The following is a 13,815-nucleotide window of genomic DNA, read 5'->3' as shown; positions in this document are numbered from 1 at the left end:
GTCAACAGAGTTGATATAGGAGACAAATTTCAGGATATTTCCTCAGTGCAAGTTAAGTGGAAAACTGTGCCAGAGGCTGGATGGGGGCAGTGGGGTGTCCCTGTCTGACACATGCTGTGATTTTGCAGAGTAGCTGCCCCTCAGTGCCACAGCAGGCATTTCCCCAACTCTGTGCAAGTCCTTTCAATGTTTTTCACAGTAACTCACACAAGCTAAACCCCGCAGTGCTTTTGGGGCAGTCTGAGCACCCTGAGGCCCTGTTGGTGGTGGGAGAAGACAGGATGGGGCAGTCTGAGCACCTTGTGGAAGTCTGAGCAGTGGAAGAAGGCAGGAGGGTTGGTGGGTGGGAGTTTTGCAGGTCGCTGGTGCAGGGAGGGGCTCTGGGGAGCTCTGTGATGGGCTGGAGAGCAGGGCTGGGGTAGCAGGGTGAGGTGACCCAGGACAGTGCTCAAGGTCCTGACCCTCAGTCACTTCCCAGGGTGGGAGGAGAAGGAGGGGTGTGTGCAGGGAGCTGCATTCATTCCATTCCCTGCAGGCAGCAGCTGCCCTCTGCCCTGCGCACGGAGCCTCCACGGGCCATGGACCAGACGTGCTCTCAGCATCCTCCCAGCGTTGCTAGGAGACGGGATCCCACGGGATGCCGCGGTGCCAGCGCTGAGCCCCGCTCTGCACATCGGCACGAGAACCTCTGGATGAGGGGAGGCTGCTGGGGAGATCACACAAAGGGCTGCGGGGAGAGAGAAAGCCCCACAGCTCCCAGGGAAACCTCTGCAGTGGGGATGAAAGGGTCAGGGGCAGGAGGAGGGAGAGCTGAGCACCAGCAGGATGGTGGGAATCTGGAGAGGGAAGGTAGTCCAGAGGGTTTCTCCAGGTCAGGGAGATCACTCTGAAGTGAGGTATTTCTGTTAGCAGCCCCTTCCTGGGGCTGTGGAGGCTCTTGGGCAGCAGCTGACACAGGCAGGAGGGGAGGCTGAGGGGGCACTGGCAGAGGGAGGGCAGGGGGGCACTGAGGGCAGGGATGGGGCACTGGGAGCTGGGCAGTGCCCGCTGCCCTGCCTGGGGCATTGGGGTGGGTTGAGAAATACTCACCCCCTTTTGTCTCCTCTCTTTTGAAAGGGCAAGGAATTCATGAGGGGCCTGAAAGCCAGGGAGAAAAACAGTCAGAGTTGATATAGGAGACAAATTTCAGGATATTTCCGTGGTGCAAATTAGGTGGAAAACTGTCCCAGAGCCTGAATGAGGCAATGGTGTGTCCCTGGCTGACACATGCTGTGACTTTGCAGAGTAGCCCCTCAGTGCCACAGCAGGCATTTCCCCACCTCTGTGCAATTCCTTTCAATGTTTTTCACAGAAACTCACACAAGCTAAAACCTTTCTTTGCTTTTTAGGTGACCACCCTTCCTATCATGCTATTTAAGATTTTAAAAATCCCAAATATTGTGATGCTGGCAGCACGAAGGAGGCCTGTCACAGACATCTTTTATGAAAAATCCTCTCCTTAGGATTTTTCCTTCTGAGAAGCTGAGAGGCCTCAGGAACAAAATGTAAACAATGGTTATCTGCTGCTGTGGAATGCAACAGGTAGATCTTTGATTGGCCCATGTTGGTTGTTTCTAATTAATGACCAATCACAGTCAGCTGGCTGGGACAGAGAGTCCGAGCCACAAGCCTTTGTTATCATTCTTTCTTTTTCTATTCTTAGCTAGCCTTCTGATGAAATCCTTTCTTCTATTCTTTTAGTATAGTTTTAATATAATATGTATCATAAAATAATAAATCAAGCCTTCTGAAACATGGAGTCAGATCCTCGTCTCTTCCCTCATCCTCAGACCCCTGTGAACACCGTCACAGGTGGGTACCACGACAGAGCAGAAGGAAGCACAAAACAAGACAGACTGACTGTGCCGCTCTGCATCCTTTGGCATTCCCTGGCTGAGCACCCCGTGCAGGTGCAAACATCAAGTTTGAAGGCCTGGGCTGCCCTGACACAGCAGATTAGGGGATGGCTGCCCCAAGCAGGCAGCTCAGCAGGCTCTCCGTGGCCTTTACATCCCACTGGGCTCCCCAGGCAGTCCTTGGTGATGTTACTGATTGGGGGACACTGGGTGCTGTTAAAAATAGGACCAGACTCCCAGTACTAAAGTAATTTCAGCATTTTTTATAATAAAAAGAAAGGCCTAAAGCAGGGGGCCTGCGGACTGAGCAGGAGCGTTCCCATCGAGGATGGAGCAGTGCCAGCACTGGGGCTGCTCAGCAGCGACGGCCCCGATGGTCCAGGAGGAGTGGCACCCTCCTTCCCACTGAGGCCACCCACCTTCCCTGGGTCAGATCCCCCTTTTTATCCTGGTTTTTGTCCCTTTGGATCAGTTTCTGTTTGGATCCTTCATTTGCATGAAGGTTTAAGGCCTTGCTTGGCCCATTACAGTTCTGTCCAGGCTGGCTCGTTTCACCTGGGGAGAGGTGCACTTTACTGAGGTGTAATTTCTTATAACTACCCTTTTAATCCCTTTTACCATAACCAAACTAACAGTACATGCTTAACAATTATCAACTATTTTACAACCGCTTCTAACCTATTTTTAACAGATGCCACAGTCTAGGGAGGTTTCAGCCTGGAGCTGGGCAGGACTGTGGTGATAGCTGGTGGAGGGATGGACCCCTGTCTGGCACCAAAACACAGGAGTCCTTCCATAGTTTTTTGAACATTCACCCCAAATTTTGGTATTTTTTGATGTGATATTATTGGTAATTTAAAACTATGGACTCCTTTAACATCAATCTGGTGTCCTGGTAGATGACAAAACCTTATTTTGTTTGTAATTCTTCCCAGCTGGCAGTTCCTTCCCCCCTCATTACCTCCTGTGCTCCCACCCACATGGGCATGTTCTCCTGTCTCTGGGAGCCCCTCTCCCTGCTGTCCTGGGCAGTGCTCAGCATTTGGCAGGGCAGAGCTGCTGGGAACACAGGGGCTTTGTCCAGAGAAGTTGATCACCTTGAACTGAGGCCCAGCTGGGTTTACACTCAGGTTCCAAAGTTGCTTCCAATCAGGGGGATCATCTGAGAGACAGAAGGCTCCTGCTGGCAAAGTGGAGCTGCTGGATTAGCACAGGAGCAGCTCCTGTTTTCCCTGGTTCAGTGGGAAGCTGTGAAGCCTTCCAGCTCATTGCCTTCAGCCACCTTCTTGCCACCCAGTGGCCTGAGAGTGGCACTTTCTGGGCTGGCACTCAGGTGAGGGGGCCTGGCTTTCCCAAAATCCAAACCCAGGCTCCCCAGGGGCTGGAAGGTTCTGTTTGAAGGCAGTTCTTCCCTTCTCAGCACTGGTGCAAATTCCTGGCACTGGTGTGGGCAGGTGCCAGCCTGTCCCTGAGGTGAGCAGACCTGTGCCACCCCTGGGCACAGTGCTGATGCCTGTCTCTGCCCCAGGCTGCCCAGCCTGGCTCATGTTCAGTGCCCCCTTCCCCACAGCTCCCACCCCCTCCTTTCGTGGAGGATGGGATCCAGTGGGGAAGAACTAATGGCCAGCGTTGGTGGGGGAGGCACAGCCCTACCAAAATCCAGGGATACAGGCAGCCCCAGCACCACCCTGCGTGCTCCATCCCTGCTGGGATTGGACACCAACACATCCAAAGTGCTGGTGGTGTGGCTTTCTCTGGATAAACACCAGCCAGAGGACCAAGGAGATGCTGCATCCCCCAAACTGTGCTGCACAACAGTCACACCCTGCTGTCCCCATCACCCCAAGCCCCACCTATAGAAGCTGGACATCCCAGTTCTGCCCATTTGGAGAAGGGTGCTTCAAATCCCCACAAAAGTGGCTTCCTTTTTCAGAAGCACCCTCTGAGCTGCACTTTGAGGGCTCCCAGTCCCTGCCAGAGACATCCCTGCTCTCGGGCTGCCTCCCTCTCAGTACATGGCAAGCGGGGCCATTTGCCAATGTTTGTGTCTCGACAAACAGTCTGTCAGCATTTTGGTGTGTGGCTTCAGCTGGGATCAGCTCTGCCTTCTCTCCCCATTAAATGGCAGAGCTGTGTGCAAACACCCTGGCATCAAACCATCTGGGGCACGCTCGGGGCCAACTGCAGAGCTCCCGGTGCCATGTGTCACCGTGCACCCCCTGGCACCACGGCCAAGGAGCACTGCAGGATCAGCATTCCTGCATTCCAGGGCCGTGGCTGGCACAGGGAGCCACCCCTGCCCTGCCCACGGGGCTCTCCTCTCCCACCAGCCCTGCCTAGATGGGCCCCTCGGCTCCAGCCTGGCTCACAGGGCAGCAGAGAGCAGCCCTGAATGAAAAGGCTGTGGAGGAGCAGCAGAGGTGAGAGAGGCACAGAACTGTGGAACGTGCTGAGCTGGAAGGGACCCACAAGGATCACCAAGCTCAGCTGCTGGCCCTGCACGAGGATTGTTGAGTCCAGCTCTTGGTCCTGCACAAAAGAGCCCCGAGCTGTTGGTGGAAACAACTTCTCATTGCTGATAGAACATGAATTCCATTACAAGCTTCCCTGGCCTTCACTCCTGGAGCTGCTGAGCACTCCCCTCCCTCCCTGGCTCGCTGGGAAGCTGTGGCCTGGGAGATGAGAGCAGGACAGACTGTGTGCTGAGGTGGCACCCTGGCATGGCCCAGCCTTGCTTGCAAGGATGCTGTCTGAGCCCTGTGGTAACACCATGGATATATGGCTAGGTTCTCTCCAGGCTGAAAGGCTCTGGGATTGGTTTCTGGCCTAGAAACCTGGGATTCAGGTGCCTTTACCTCCAGCCTGACCTCTGCTCTGTCCTCCATTCTCAGCAGCCTGCACCAAGAGCAGATTTTGGTTTCTGCCCAGGGTCACATCCTGCCTTGGTGTGGCTGTTGCAGGAGAAGAGCAAGCTGGAAGAGGAGGTGTGTGAGATGTGGTACACCCTGCCTGTCATGGCTGGAGGAGACACCAGTGCCTTGCAGCAGCCAGGGGTGTTCTGAGCTAGCCCAGTGTTCCCACAGAGCATCCGTGCTCCCCAGAGCTGTGTTTGCCCTCAGGAAGCTGCTGGCATGTTCCCCTGCCTTTCTTTGTGCATTAGTTCCTCATTCCTGCTCTGTGAAGACCTTGAATGGTTCCTTGGAGAAGATTCCACATTCCTGCTGGACTCTGGTGAGACGTGGATTCCCCCAGACCCAGGGTTCCCCTCAGCACCTGCACAGTGAAGGCCTTGTTGCTCTCCTTGGCTCCAAATCAGGATTCCAGCTAAGGCCAATAGTAGAGGTGGTGATTTATTTTACATATCTGAACCTCGTCTTGCTTGGAGAACTCTGGGTCACCATGGAGTGGAGCAACTCAAAGCTGCAAGGACAGGTGGCACTCAAAGTGTCACTGGTGGCAGAAGGCACCCACTCCCTTGCTGGACAGTCCACAGGCTCAGGGTTTGTGCTGTGGGGGACAGTCCCAATCCTGAGGCTCCATTTGGGTGGTATTGCTGGTGATGTGTTCATTTATTATGTTCAAGTGCTATTTCCTTCCAAAATAACACACTGGTGTTTCCTGAGGCTACAAGGACAGAGCAACCAGCATTCCCACCAAGAGAGGCCATCAAGAGCTGCAGATGACAAACGCAGAACTGATCTAAGATCAGGCTACAGCAATCACTTCCCAATTCTGCCACTGACAGAAATGTGTGTCACACCTATGATTATCATTAAACTGCAGAAAAAAAACCTCACGATGGAAGCAAGATTAAAAACTGAGCCAGAGCAAACACAGAGCACCCATAACAATTGCCCCATCACAGGAGCCTGATCCCTTTGTGTCTTGGTTTGGAAAGATAGATGTGTGCTAAGGAAGGTAGGACCCTCCCCTGAAATGGAAAAATTCAAACCCCCTCCCTCCTAATTGTTATAAATTTGAAATTAAGGAGGGCTTTCAGGTGAAAATATGGGAGCAGGAAATAACAGTTCTTTAATAGGGAAGAAAATAAAAAGAAAAAATAAACAATGCAGTACACTAGAACAACACTGCCAGAGTCAGAACCCAACCTGACACCCTGTGGGTCAGGGTGTTGGTGGCAGTCCCATTGGAATTGTGGCTCAGTCCTCCTGCAGTGTCAGGGCTGGTTCTGCTGGAGCAGGGGTCCTGTAGAAGGGTGCAGTCTCTTCCTCTGAAGATCCAGTGGAAGAGGCAGCTGCTGTTCCTCTGGAAGCCTCCTGGTGTTCCAGAATCTCCAGATTATATCCAGGTCGGAATGCTTGGCTCCTCCCTCTGGGCTCACATCTCCCAGTGGGATGCTGTAGTTCTTGTCAGCCATGCAGTGACATTCAGTGCCTGTTATCAGCAGATGTGTCCACAGAGGGAGGAGTGGGTATGGAAGAGATAAGGAAAACTGCCCACTGAACAGAAAACAACTGCCATACAGATGGCAAACAGGGTAAAATTTGCTTGGCAGTTCAGGACACCTTGCCATGGCTCCCCCAGCCCCGAGCAGAGCGGGCAGAGCTGGGAAGTCAGTGCCTGCCTCCAAAGGCATCTCCTCCCAAAACAGCACAGCTGCCTCTGTTATCTGGTGCTCTCAGGAGACCAAGAACATCCATAAACATCCAGCTCCTGGGGCAGCAGCCAGGCACCAGATCATGGCCAGCACACGCTGGGACCCGGCTGAGGGTGCACAGAGACCAGGTCTGGGATGGGGATGGGCAGGGCGGAGCTGCCTGTCTGCCTGTCCCCCTGTGTGGGCTGGCTGGGACACAACACAAGTGACATCCAGGTGTCCCCCTGTGGTGATGCCCACCTGAGAACGGAGCTGAATTGGGTCTCAGCAAGGTGTGGGGGCTGCTTGTTCCTGCCCAAATGTTCATTAACACGAGTTTGGTCACAGCCATGCTCAGGGAGAATTATCATCACAGGAGTGGGATGTGCTCCTGGGGGACATGCAGGCAGCCAGGATTTTTCTACCCCTGCGCAGGGAAGGAGGGGCAGGAATAGGGTCAGAAGTGGGGGGGTAGGGAGAGCAGGGGAGCTGGAAGAGGATAAATCAGTTTGGGATTAGAAGGTGGCACTGGCAGCCTGCCATGTGACAGCCAGGCTTGCTCAGCCAGGAGCCCAGCTGTCAGCCTGGTGGCAGCAATTAAATGAGGTATCGATTGAGGAATTGTTGTCTGCAGGGTTTAAAGATAAGATCGATGGAGACCAAAAGGTTTAGGCTCCGTTTACTAATTAGTGAGGCACGCTTGGGAGAGAAGCCTTTGGAGACAGGAGAGCTGAGCTGTGCACAAGCAGCGCTGCCGATGTGCTGGGTGCCCCTCCCTGGCACCATCCTCTGGCTCTCTGGTGCCAGGGGTGAACGGGCACCGGGTGGCAGTGCCAGGGATTTCAATCAGCGGTGTGGGAGCAGTGGGCAGGCTCAGGATTCTGCCTGCTCTGGGATGGTGAGCTGCTTTCCTCCCAAGGCAGGGATGTGGGAAACAGGGGTTGTGCATGTGGGGAGGAGTAAACCAAGAGGGGAGCTGCTCCCTTTGCATTGCAAATTGTCTGGGGGTGAATTGATCCTTTTCTTAAGCTCTGGCATTAGCTGCAGCCTGAACACATTTCTCTTCCCCCTGCTCCTTGTGCTGCAAGCCCAGGGACAGAAAGGAGACAAATGTGGCACAGACTTGTGGCTTCTGTGCTGATTCTGCCTGTGCTCTCGGAGCCAGGCTGGGGGAGAGCCAGGCGATGGCTTTGTGCCCTCTGTGCTTTGTCCCCTCGCTTCCAGACGATGGCCAGGACACGGTCAAACAGGGACGGGCGGGAAATGGGCTCGCCTGGATGTGGTTTGGGTGGCCTTTGAGAGCTTCTCCTGGCTTGTTTATGTGGGAGAGGGGGTCTGAGGCTTCAAAACAGAGTTGCCTTTAAAGCAGCCGGGGACCCGGGCCAGTCCGTGGCTCTCGGGATGTCTCAGTGTCAGCCGTGCCTCGGGAACAGGCGTCACTCTGCTCCCCCTTCCTGGGGCTGCCAGAACCCCTCCTTTCACCCCAGCTCACCAGGAACATTCCAGCCGGCAAACAGAGGAGGCTCAGGAGCTGTCCCGATGGGTCCTGTGACCCACAGCCGCCCTGGGGGCACGGCCACCCCAGTCATGTGTCACCCACGGCCGGACCCCGTGGCACCGCCCGGGGCAGCATCCTCGGGGCTGCATCCCCTGCTCGGCCGGTCCTGCGGGGCCAGCCCTGTTCTGCTGCTCCTGCCCTGTCCTGCTGCGGGGCCAGCCCTGTCCTCTGGTCCTGCGGGGCCAGCCCTGTCCTCCGGTCCTGCTGCTCCAGCCCTGTCCTGCTGCTCCTGCCCTGTCCTCTGGTCCTGCAGGGCCAGCCCTGTCCTGCTGCTCCTGCAGAGCCACCCCTGTCCTGCCGCAAGCCCTGTCCTGCAGCCGGCAGTGCCATAAAGCGGCAGCGGGACGGACAGAGGCTGGCAGCGGAGCCGGAACGTGCCCCGGGGCTGGCGAGATGAAAGGGAGGGATGGAAGAGCAAACAGAGATCAAGGACACTGTGACGCCATGTGGCTGTTGCAGGGTGTCTCATGCTTTCGCAGCAGGGCTGGGCAGATTTATGGCTTTGTCTTGAGGGTCTGGAGCCAGGCTCCACTTATTTCACATTTAGGAGGCAGTTTCCTTTGCTCTTCCTCTTTCATTTTCTGTGCCTTGTAAAGCTGCGTGTCCGACGCTGGAGCAGACCCGTGTCCTTGTCCTCTGCATAAGGAATCAGTGCCTGGGACAGATACTGTGTCTCTGCCAGTGCCAGACAGAACCAAACAGGGTCTGAGGGATCGTTGTTTTCCTGCTCTTGTCACACAGCTCTGTGCCACTGCAGTGTCCAGGAACTGAGTTTAACATTCCTTCTCTCTGGGAGACACAAACCTGGCAGCTGGCACAGGGCTGCCAAAGCTGTGATGTTCTTCCAATGTGGATTTTCCTTTCTCTGTTCTCCCCCAATGCTGGGGCTGACCATCCTGCCTATGCCCACCTGTCCAGCTAAGAGGGAGCAGGATCTCCTGTGGTTCCTGTGGGTTTTAGAGCCAGCAAATGTCCTTTAGACTCTGCTCCAGGAGCCATTTCAGCCCATGCCACCTTCTCCACATGGCTGTGATGGATGACAAACACACGAGACTGACACAGCTCAGACAGCACATCCAGGGTCCTTGCTGGTGACGTGACTCTGAATGTTGAGCATGAGATCAGAGCACTGCTTTCTTTCTCCTGGAGAGGCTGCAGGAGCCACCCAAGCTGACCCACCCTTCTCCCTGGTTTCTGCCCTGGCAGGAGAAAGGTTGGTGGGTGGCTGAAGGTGGGGACCCCAGTGCCAGCCTGAGCTCCAAAACAGCTCTGAGGGAACCTTAGCTACTTTCCAGCCCTGGTGCTGTGATAAAGCACTTGAAGGGTTCCCCAAGGGAGATGCAGATAAGGACAGACCCATCTGCAGAGAGATGGAAAAAGCTCCAGAAACCAGTCTGGGTCTCCAGCAGATGCTACAAGTGTCCTCCATACTGACCATTTCATATTTCCAGGCTGCCTGAGCATGTAGGAGGCACTGCTGCCTCCACAGGTCACCAGGACAGAGGGGACAGCACAGCTACTCCCACCTCTCCTCTATTTTCCTGGTGTCATCAGCTGTGATCCAGCAGCAGAGAGAACAAAGAGCAGGCACTGGGAATGCTGTTACAGCTCTCCACTGGGCTGGCTGTGAAGCACCAGGGAGCAGGAGCAGGACTGAACCTTTCCAAGAGGATCAGTGGAAGCACAGCACCTTTCTGGGCCTCCCCATACCCTCAATGTGGTTGTTTCTCTTTATCACACACACACACATACAGGGAAACAACCCCAGCAGCTGGCTGGGGGCCTCTTGGCTGTGCACTGGAAATCTCCATCTTTTAGGCTCAAGGGAGACTCCTCCATGTGTACAGAAACCTAAAGGGAGGGTGCAGAGAAGATGGGGCCAGGCTCTTCTCACTGGTGCCCAGTGACAGAACAAGAGGAGATAGGAACAAATGGAACCGCAGGAAGATCCCTCTGAGCATCAGGAAACATTTTTCCCTTTGAGGGTGACCAAGCACTGGCACAGGTGGCACAGGGAGTTGTGGAATCTCCATCCTCAGAGATGTTTCAAAGCTGTTTGGATCTGGAACTGGGCAACTGGCTCTGGGTGGTCCTGCCTGAGCAGGGGCTGGGCCAGGTGATCTGAGAGTTCCCTGCCAGCCTCAGCCACTCTGTGATGCTGAGATCTTGCTGAAGGCAATTTTCCCTTGTTCTTCCTTCCAAGTCAAAGACTTAGATTCTTCTCTCTCCTTCCTGCTGATTTGCCCAGGTTGATGGGTGTCACAGATGCCAAACTCACCTGTGTGGAGCCAGGTGGATGTGGGTGGCTCTCCAAAGGAAGGTGTTTGCCTGCTCAGCCACAGCCCTGGGAGTGGAGGAGCCACCATGTGCAGGAAACTTGACTGACTGCCTCTGTGCCAGGAGGGGCAGGAAGGCTGGGAATGCCCCCATGGCCTGGCCTTGGCCCCTCCAGCACTGGGACTGAGGTGGGCTCAGCCAAGGCCCTGCTAGAGATGGGCTCTGCACAGAAAGCAGGGCTGCCCCTGGGAGCACATCCCACCCAGGCTGGTCCTGCTGCCCAGGCTTCCTCCCACCCAGACTCCCTTCCCCAGATCCAGGTCACTGCCTCTTGCCCTCCCATCATCAGAGATGGTGAATAATTCACTCCATTGCTGTCATTACCTTGAAGGTATTTATAGTGCATGTTTGGCGCCCATAGAGAATTCCCTCTCCTGAGCTCCATAAATTTCAGTGTCTCCCCCTCTCCTCCCCACTGCCTGTGCTAATTGCTGCCTTGTGTTTGCTGACCTCTTGCATTTTGTTTGGTTTCTTGCATGCTTGGGCCATGGGGACAAAAGCTCTCTCCTTTTCCCCCCAGGCTCTCTGCTGGGGCCCCAGGGTAGTGGGCAAACCGGTGTGGAGGTGACAGGGACACAGTGGGTGCTGTGAGACTGCAGGGTCACCTCTCTGCTTGCTGGGCATTCCATGTGATCCCACTCCTGGGCACATCCTACAGGGAGGAGAGGCTCAGCCAGGGTGGTGGGATGGGTTAGTATTATTGCTAGTAACTAAATATGCAACTAATTTATGTATATATATACATTATTGCTTCTACTATATATGCTACTGACCAAAGCAAGAGCATCTGGAGCATGTGCTGAGCTCCTGCTGCTCTCCTGCAGTACCTGGATGGGTCATTGCTAACTCCAGGTCTGCCTCTACAGGTCCTGGGGTCAGGAGATGTTGCAGTAAGGTAGAAAAATCGTAAAGAAAGGCTTCATAAAATCAAACCTGCTCTCCTAAAATCAGTGGTTGGCCTTGTCAGGCTAGCCCTTTGCAAAAATGTGAAAGCAATCCTGGAGTGAGCAGTTCATTAGCATCACAATCTATTCCTGGGTGTAAAACAAGCAGCACCTCTATAAACAGTTTTTGCGCTGGTTTAGATAGAAAAATGAAAACTATCTCTCACAAACAACTTTTCCTGCAGGTACACACTGGGGGTTTGAGTGACCAATGAATACAGAATAACAACTTGTTAATAAATACAGAATAACAACTTGTTACTAACCAATGAGGAATGGGCAAGAAAGCCATTAACCAATGGGAGTCACACACAGGTGTGTAAAATTGTGTAAAAAGGAGTTATGTGAATAAAAAAGAGCTTTTTCCACCATGAATGAAATGGAGTCCATGTGATTAATTCCCATAAGGAGGGACCTAAGATGATGCATGGCTGAGTGTCCAGGCCAGGTGGGATGGGGTTCTGAGCAGCCTGGCCCAGTGGGTAGTTGGAGTCAGATGAGCTCTAAGGTCTCTTGGAACCCAAACCATCCTATTATAGATTATGTGAGGGCAGATTTCTCCCAGTAGTTTTTGGGGTGGGCCATGCTGTACTTTAGAGCTCTCTCCTCCATGAGGAACCATCCATCTCTCATGGCAGGACTCAGTCATAGACAGGCCACGTGTCACCCACAGTGTCCCAAACCCTCAGGGACTGCCACCAGGGTTACTCCAGAGCAATGTGTGGTTTGAGCTGTCCCCCATGGCTCAGGAAGCACCACAAAGTGGGCACAGCCAGCTCGTGCTCATGATACCTCACTGCCCTGGAGATGAGCTCAGAACCATGGAATCATTAGGGCTGGAACAGCTTTCTGATGTCATCAGGTCCAACCTTAACTCACTACCAGGTGCACCCCTAAACTGTCCCTCAGCACTGCAATCCAAGTTTAGTGCCCACTGGTCACAGCCCAAAGGGCACCTGTGGTGAGAAGCAGGAGATGGAGGCACCAGGCACACAGAGCTCTGTGCCTGTTCTCCTCAGGGATGCAGCTGGTTCTCGGCAGTTGTATTAAATCTTCATTTCTGTATCCTTGGCTCCAGCCTCTCATGGCAGGGAGTCCCAGGGATCAGACTTTCGGGAAGCAGCCTGCTCCTCCCCAGCTCAATGGTAATGTGGTTACTGCCAGAGCTGCTCAAGGTCACTCCGTCCCTCCCATCTGAGGGAGGATCAGAGCTGAGCTGTGCCAAGTCTGGCAGCTCTGAGCTGCTGCAGGGGCAGGATCCGGAGCTGGCCTCACCTGGGCTGCTGTGAGGCAGCTGCCAGTCTGCACAGGGAGGGCACCAGTGCCCCCAGGGCTGGTGAAACTGGAGCTGATCAATCCCACAGGAGGGCTTTGGAGCTGCACTGCCCGAGGGACACAGCACAGAGGGGAGGACGGGGCTGGAGCAGCTCAGGGAGGACTCAGGGAGCCGCCCAGAGTGCAGTGAGCTCTGTCCCCTCTGCTCACATCAGGATGAGCATCCCAGGACGCTGCTGGATGGGGCTGGAGCAGCTCAGGGAGGACACGGGGAGGACACAGGGAGCTGCCCAGAGTGCAGTGAGCTCCATCCCTTGTGCTCACGCCGGGATGGGCATCCTGGGACGCTGCTGGACAGGGCTGGAGCTGCTCAGGGAGAACACAGGGAGCTGCCCAGACCCCAGTGAGCTCCATCCCCTGTGCCCACACCGGGATGGGCGTCCCGGGACTGCTCCCCTGGCACTGGGCACACGGGGGCTGCTGCCTCAGCTCCTGCCAGGGGTGTCCCCACCATCACCGACTGAGTGGGGACATCGCCGTCTCCTGCAGCCCCCCGGGCCCGGAGCGGGCGCTGCCCGGCTCTGCTCGGCTCTGCCCGGCTCTGCTCGGCTCAGCACAGCGAGAGCAGCAGGATGTGCTGTGTAGATGCCAAGCTAGGCCAGCATACGGTGCTGTAGGTCCATGGTATAGCTCGTGAGACAGCACAGTGACCCGGGCTCCGGGAATTGCTGCAAGTCAACCCAGTAGCGCTGGGGAAGCTTGTGGAGGCTGTCTCCTGTTTTGTCTGTTTTTCTGGGGAGGGCAGATGTTTAAATCCTAACAGCTCCTGGCCCCAAACTCTACAGAGCAGAGGATGAAGTGTGTTTGGTGTGTTTCTGAAGTGATGCTGCTGCTCTCGGGACCCCATGCTGGCACTGGGCTGTCCCATGGGGCTGGCAGTGAGGCACTGGCACACCCAGCCCTGCCTGAACGGCGGGAGATGCTGTGGGCACAGCCAGTGGGAGAGGAGATGGCTGCAGGGAGAAATCTCACTTCCCAAGGGCTGCTGTGCTGCACTTCCTGGCTGTTTCCAGTTTTAGAGGATTTCTTCCCAAGGAGAACAAGGAGGAGTCCCATTTTTCCAGGGATAGCGTGCGCTGTTTGCCTCATCCCACGAGTCTACTGAAAAAAGAGTTTTGTGAGCAGTTTTCAGTCAGCCACGTGCAGGGC

The sequence above is a fragment of the Melozone crissalis genome, unplaced genomic scaffold (genome assembly GCF_028551555.1).
Source record: "Melozone crissalis strain CALT ecotype California unplaced genomic scaffold, PUWL_Pcris_2 ptg000061l_1, whole genome shotgun sequence".
Classification (NCBI taxonomy): domain Eukaryota; kingdom Metazoa; phylum Chordata; class Aves; order Passeriformes; family Passerellidae; genus Melozone; species Melozone crissalis.
The sequence above is the reverse complement of the archived record's forward strand: the minus strand, read 5'-3'. Positions refer to the sequence as shown.